We start from the raw sequence: 7,056 nt of genomic DNA, 5'->3' as shown, positions 1-7,056 counted from the left end.
GTGAGTGCTAATATGCACCAGTAAAAATCTTTAGAGTAACCAAGGTGCAATTACTCTGTCAAAGAACCTAATATATCGTCAGAGATGTAAACATGTCGACATCAGGTATCATTTAATTCGGCCTACACTCAGTGATAGTAAAATAACTATTGAATATTGTCCAACAGCAGACATGGTCGCAGATGTTTGCATGTTTGCAAGTCTGCAAAGAACCGTACCAAACCATTTACAGGGACATTTACACTGACATGTAAAAGATCATCTAACTCACATGTCTGCATGTAGTAAGGAGCAGAAATCATCACTCTCCATCTGCCCCTAGTTGAGGTCCTCTTTTACATTTGTCATATTACTGAGATTTAGCAGGCAGGGAAAGAAAACATTTGTAGAAAGGTTGCCCTCTAGTGGCAAAAAGATCACACACAAGTTCTGAGGTTGACATCAGTTGTATAAAATGCAGTTGATTTTTTACAAAATCAGGAAAAATATATAATATAAAACAGAAACAGTCTTGTTCATTCTTATTTGCTGAACTATAGGTTACTGTTTGAATATGAATCTTTAGAATTAACAACTTTTGTTGATGACAATAGTGGCAGCTGCAGAAAATAGGATAGAAACAAAAAAGCTGGCAGCCATATTTCAGTAGTGGTCCTCTAAACTAAAAGAGTTACAACAGGAGCAGTGAATTTGTAAACTGACATACTGTCCAATTGGTACTGTATATTGCAAAACAAAAACATATATATTTCCTCTTGTTAGGCATTACTTTGACAGTCAATACTGTACATGGTGAATGACAACATAGCTATAAGGGAAGTTCAGTTCAGTTTGATAGTAGTGCTGGAGGATGGGGACAACAAAATCACTAGGTGTGTTTCTCTAGGAAGTATAACAATGCAAAGCAAATTCTGTATCTGTATGACTTACAGGTCAGGTCATTTCCTAGATTAGGTTACAAAAAGTAAGATTTCAGTCTCTCCAAGGTGTCAAGGTGATTTATCAGAAGCCATTGTTTTTTATTTTCTTTTTGTAAACGTACTGTTTTTTCAACATAATCTCTTTCTTTATGGGACAAAACAAGACATCGGAATAGCAGTTTTCATTTAAATCTTTTATGTACAGTCACAAGACAAGTGGACCCAGGCTCTTATTTGTGGATGCCCGCACCCTGCTTGCATCCACTGTTTGCGTTGGACCACTACTAGAGCTAGTCTACTCAAGCTAATGTAATAAGAATTTATTATTCTTTCAACAATCAGAATCTCATAGTCTTTCAAGAACAATCAATTAAACACATAAGATATCGGAAGAAATGTGTTTAAGAAGTGTGCAAGTATAGTGTTGTGCATTTTTAAGCTTTTTTTGTCATTTGCCTTCATTTGATAGAGATATCAAACTTGGGAAGTTGTGTCTGTATGTATGCATCTTTTTTAAATGACTGCTACAAATAGAAAATAGTTTAGTTGACTTAAGTTTATCTAGTAATACTTTATGCAGGAGTTCTCAACATTTTGTAACTTAAGGCTCACTTGTGATTGTTGAAAAATTTCCAAGGACCACCTTCCTAAATAAATGAGAAAAACAAACATAACATGACAAAAAAAGGAGAAAAAATAAACTGGGCTGTAAATATGTCTTATGCCACTTGTCAGCTGTAATGACCAAAATAAATATTCTGCTTACCCTCAGTGAGACACTTGGACTTGCTTCTAGGAAATAATGAGGTCAAGTCATGGTGGGATGGGTGAGAGGCTCACACACAGAGTAGCATTCAAAGTTGCTTTCAGATTGTTCCTTGCCATTGGTTTTGTGACAGTCACAATGGAAAACCCTGACTCACATAAATAGGTGGTGGTGAAAAGCAACAGAAATTTGATTGCCTGTTTTGACAGAGAGGGATATTGACTGGCAGCCAGTATCCAGAATGAAGCAAGGTCAACTTGAGCTGAAGCTTCAGGTTGCTGTCTGCTGATACAGTAATTCAATTCAATTCAGTTTTATTTATATAGTGCCAAATCACGACAAAAGTCATCTCAGGGCACTTTTCACATAGACCATACTATTTAATTTACAGAGACCCAACAATTCCCCCATGAGCAAGCATTGGCAACAGCGGTAAGGAAAAACTCCTCTTTAACGGGAAGAAACCTCAAGCAGAACCCGGCTCTAGGTGGGCGGCCATCTGCTTTGACGGGTTGGGTTTAGAGAGAGAGAAGGGGTTGGGGGGGGGGGGGGGGGGGGGGTACACAGAGGAGCAGAACAACAATGGCAACAACAACAACAATAACAATAGATACATGACTAGCAACAACAAACAGCAGCAACAGCAGGAACACTAGTTCCATCATTTCATTTTCCAACAAAGTGGACAGAGCCATGTCTTCTGAGGCAAGATCCACAGAGAAAGGGTTCAAAATCCAAGGTTTCCATGTCGTGGGTCCTCTGGGAAGTAGTCTGCAAACTTTTCTGACAACTGAGTCAAATGCTGGGTTATAGCACTGGATATGTTGACATGAGGAGAGGCTTCAAAACTTTGACTTAGGAGTGAAAACATGTCAAATCGTCCTTCCTTGACTCTTCCGTTCCAAAAATAAGTTTTTTCTTGAGACCCTCAATTTTGTTTGAAACCAAAAACACTGTGCTGTTTCTGCCTTGCATTGATATATTGAGTTGATTTAACGGGTCAAATATATCTGATAAGTAGGCCAGTTTTGCACAAAAAAGTTACCATCAGTGTAATGCTCAGCAAGAGGAGATTGCTGCTCTTCCAGAAATGTGTGCACTTCTTTTCTCAGTTCAAAAAGGTAATTAAGCACACATCTTCTTGAAAGCCACCTTACTTCACTGTTGTACAAGCGCTGATCTGCATCAAGTCTTCCACACAGAGCAGCAAAACACCTTGAATTGAGTGCATTTTTCTTTAAGGTCCAGTGTGTAGAATTTAGTGCCATCTAGTGGAACAGACTTGGCATAAATGGAATATAATATTCAAGTATGTTTTAATCAGTGTATAATCCCATGAAAATAAGAATTATTGTGTTTCGTTTCCTTAGAATGAACCCTTTATATCTACATAGGGAGCAGGTCCTCTTCCATGGAGCCTGCCATGTTGCACCGCCATGTTTCTACAGTAGCCCAGAACAGAAAAACCAAACACTGGCTCTAGAGAGGGCCTTTCGCATTTTTCACAAGTTTCGCAGCCACCGTTGGTTCTTCTACACGCTTGGAAGAGAAGGGCGAGGGAAGGTGTATTCAGTTGCTTGCAATCTGCAACCTCACCACTAGATGCCACTAAATCTTACTCACTGGTCCTTTAATATAGTTAACCATTTTCACAGTCAAGTTCATGACTTCCTGCAGTTCTGGTGACATCTGCTTTGTTGCTAGACTTTCTCTACGTAAGAAACTATGCGTCTACTTGGCGTCTGGTACCCTCTCTTGGATCCGTTTAACACCACGATGTATTCCTGTCATTGATGCAGCTCTGTCTGTGCAAACACCTGTACAGTATTTACAATCAAGACCTTTTTTGGTACTAAGTAAGTAATCATCAAGGCAGCACATTACATTATCTGCCGTTGTTCTTGTGGGAAGCTCTTTGCATGAAGATTGCTGTTCCTGCAGTATCTTGCGGCATCGGTACCATCAGTCTACTCGTCCAGCTGTATGGCAAAGTATGGACTTGCCTTCATTCTTTCCACAAGTTGGCATTCAATATCATCATTCATGTCAACAATTCTTCTACTCACGGTGTCATTGGAGAGTAGTATTGACTGAATTTTTGTTGCAGCTGCCTCCCCCAGTAACTCTCAGCACATATCCACAGCGCTAGGCAAAATAAGCTCCTCTGTAATCATAAAGGGTTTCTTGCCATGAGCTACATGAGCAGCAACTGTATAGCTAGCTTTCAAAGTGGCTTTTGACTGAGTTGTTAATGTTGTAATGACTTGCTGTTGTGCCTGAAGCCTGTCCCTTTTCCCTAGGAAATATTCTTTTGGCTTTTGCTTACTGTTGGTTTATTATTTATGTGAATTCTTGAGCACATTTAGATATAAAAATAACTAGCTTTGTAAATTACAAAAAAAAAAATTTAACCTAACCATTTGGCAGCACTACTGCCACCATTGCCAACTAGACGGCCCTCTGAGGTCCACCGCCCACTGGTTGAGAATCTCTGACTTATGCTGAAATCCATAGCAAGTCGGAAGTCGATGGTTTCGAGTCAGTATTCCCAACTTCCAATCTAAATGCATCCCAGCCCATCTGCTCGAGAAATTATGGACACCCACAGCAAACTGATGTTTGGAGGGCCATGTACATGCAGGGTTTCATTCCAATCCAACACTCCAGCCGATGATTTAACAGATTAGCACACTTAAAAGAGGTTTGAGAAGTAGGCTAGTACTGCATGCTCGTGAAGACTTCCATCAATCAACTGAATGGAAATGGCAACTACAAAGTTTTTACAGCACATTTCACAACACAAACTCTACATAAAGCAAAAATTGATGAAAAGGTAATGCTGCTTACTGTTCACTGTGTGCACTGCCATATTGCTTTGATGTCAGGTGTGTTTCTGTCAGTGAACTCGGAATAGATCTTGCCCGAGTTTCCAACTTGAATGACCATTCCATTACACTTTTCCATGTCGGGGGTCATTTTTTTCTGACCTCAAAGCACAATGGATTGCAGCATTGATGCACATCTTTTCATTGCAGGTGGAAGTAGAGTACCCTTTATAAAAACACATCGCATTCTAACATTCTAACTCTCCATCTGTCTCCTCTATCTCCACATGTGACTGAGAAAATGCAACATCTTCAAGTCTGTGTGATAATGTAAGGTGGCCTTTGATTGACAAAAACTATATATTTTTACATCTTTGCTAATCATTATCAGGATTATTATTATTATCATTACTAGTGTTTTCACTTGACCCTATCATTTCTGTTGTATTTTTGCTGTACTCATGTTTTTTCTGCCCAGCAGTTATTGCTTGATATTCAGCCCACAATCTACTAAAATGGACAACTAATGCATATTTTTGGTGGCATTAGGATTTGCTGTGATGTACATAATAACACTTACCTAATGTACCTACCTAGCATCTGGTCTAAGAGATAGCAATGATAAAGTATATGGTTAGAGAGATTTATTAAACCCTTGGGGTCTAATAGTAATGTAGATGGTTTAGAATGGCAGTGTTTATAATTTTGGCTCCCTGAAAGAAAATATATTTTGAAACAGACATGTTTATGGATATGTTAGTGATGGTTAGATTTAGACACAGGTTCACAGGTTTTGGTGTCTGTAACTTCAGACCTTTCCCCTACAATTATCCAACCCAGTAGTTCAGGGCTTTAGTGGTTGAGGCAGAAACAGGTAACTTGATGAAAATACAGTTCCAGTGCAGAGTTTCTCACCTGTGAAGGGGGCACTTGTCATGCTGACAGGGTTGTGAAAAATTTCTAAGACTGATTTATTTCTTTGATATTTTTGAAATAAAATAAAAGAAATTGGTTTGAAAATGTTTCAATTGGAACTCCATTTTATGTTATTGAAAGCAGAATACAAAGGTATATATGGCACTTAGAAGTGTCTAACTGCTTGTGTCTTGAGGATGTAAAAATGGAGTTCCAGGCCTGTTGGGGTTGTGAAAATGCTCACTCTCCCCTGTAGGTGGTGTGAGCAGGCTGCATTTGCTTTCTGTTAAATAGATATGACAGACTATTGATGATATGAGATCATTTTGGATTCTTCATCTGCATGAAGCTGGAATTCACAAAAACACCCAAATTGTATCTTTACATGTAGGAGGTGCTTATTGAGAGAGAACAAGTGTGAAGATGGGTAAAATTAGAAATAGTGCTTTAAGAACTTAGTTTTTGTCTTCCTGTAGGGAGCAATTAAGGCATTGTAATACCAAGTCAGTGGCTCAGTTTACAGCAGCCAGTAGACAAAAGTGATGTATTTCTTCACACATATTTTCATATATACATTTAAATGTGCCAATAACAATGCATATGTATAGGATTATTAATATCCTAGTTATAACAAATGTGCTGTTCGATCCAAATGCCAAGAGGTTTATATGGTGGTTCGCCTTGATCCTTTAAAAGTATAATGTGTACTGTGAAGGAGTGTGGAGTGATAGCAGATTGGTAGTAATAGTAGAAGCATAATAGATTTTTAGTGTATTTCTGGTTGTGCATGAATATATAAAAAGTTAAAAGATAAAACATTGTAAACACATACTTTATACTTGGTAGTTGTTACTCATAGAACACAAGAGATTTGAGAGCACTGCTTACACACAGATCCCAAATGGTGCCAGTGCCTCGTTTCACAAATGATTGTCACTCACAAATTGCAGATACATTTGTGAGTCTTTATTACCTCATGTTGCAAGTCTAAACTTGCAAAATTGCAGATTTGGTGAAACTGGCCCCAGGATTTTTTTGCCGAGTATTGGTGGACCTCAACAATGATGTTGGATGATTGATGAGCCCATCTGTCAATCAGGTTTTCTGTCATTCAAACACAGCAAGATGCTCAGCAGCTACTTACCATGCAGAGTCCCATTAAATTCTGCATGGATGTCCATGATCTGCACGAGATGGCTCCAATTGATTTTTGTGAATCTCAGATGTTTTGTTTGGTGTCAGTGTCAGGTACCCATTTGGGGCATTGACAAGTTGTTTCCAAAACAAATGAAGGCCCCCCCACACACACCAAAATTTCCATTTTTGCACAAGAATTATGTTACTGTGTCATGATATTTCCTGAGAATGTTCTTGCTCCCACAGGGACAATTTGTTTTACATTTTTCCAATATCACATTAGGACAAACATGTATCAGGATTTTTGTTGTGTGTGCCTCTTTTCCTGTTATGAGGGATGATGGACATTGCAGCCTCTAGTGGTTGCAGGAGGGAATTGTACTTGTAAAGTCATCTAAAAAATCTCTAGTAAGTGGTTTACAAAGGTAGTAGAAATACTACTGATTTTAGGACCATGCTTTGAGGACATTGTACAGGGGAAAAGAGATGATCA

The sequence above is a fragment of the Thunnus thynnus genome, chromosome 13 (genome assembly GCF_963924715.1).
Source record: "Thunnus thynnus chromosome 13, fThuThy2.1, whole genome shotgun sequence".
Classification (NCBI taxonomy): domain Eukaryota; kingdom Metazoa; phylum Chordata; class Actinopteri; order Scombriformes; family Scombridae; genus Thunnus; species Thunnus thynnus.
The sequence above is the reverse complement of the archived record's forward strand: the minus strand, read 5'-3'. Positions refer to the sequence as shown.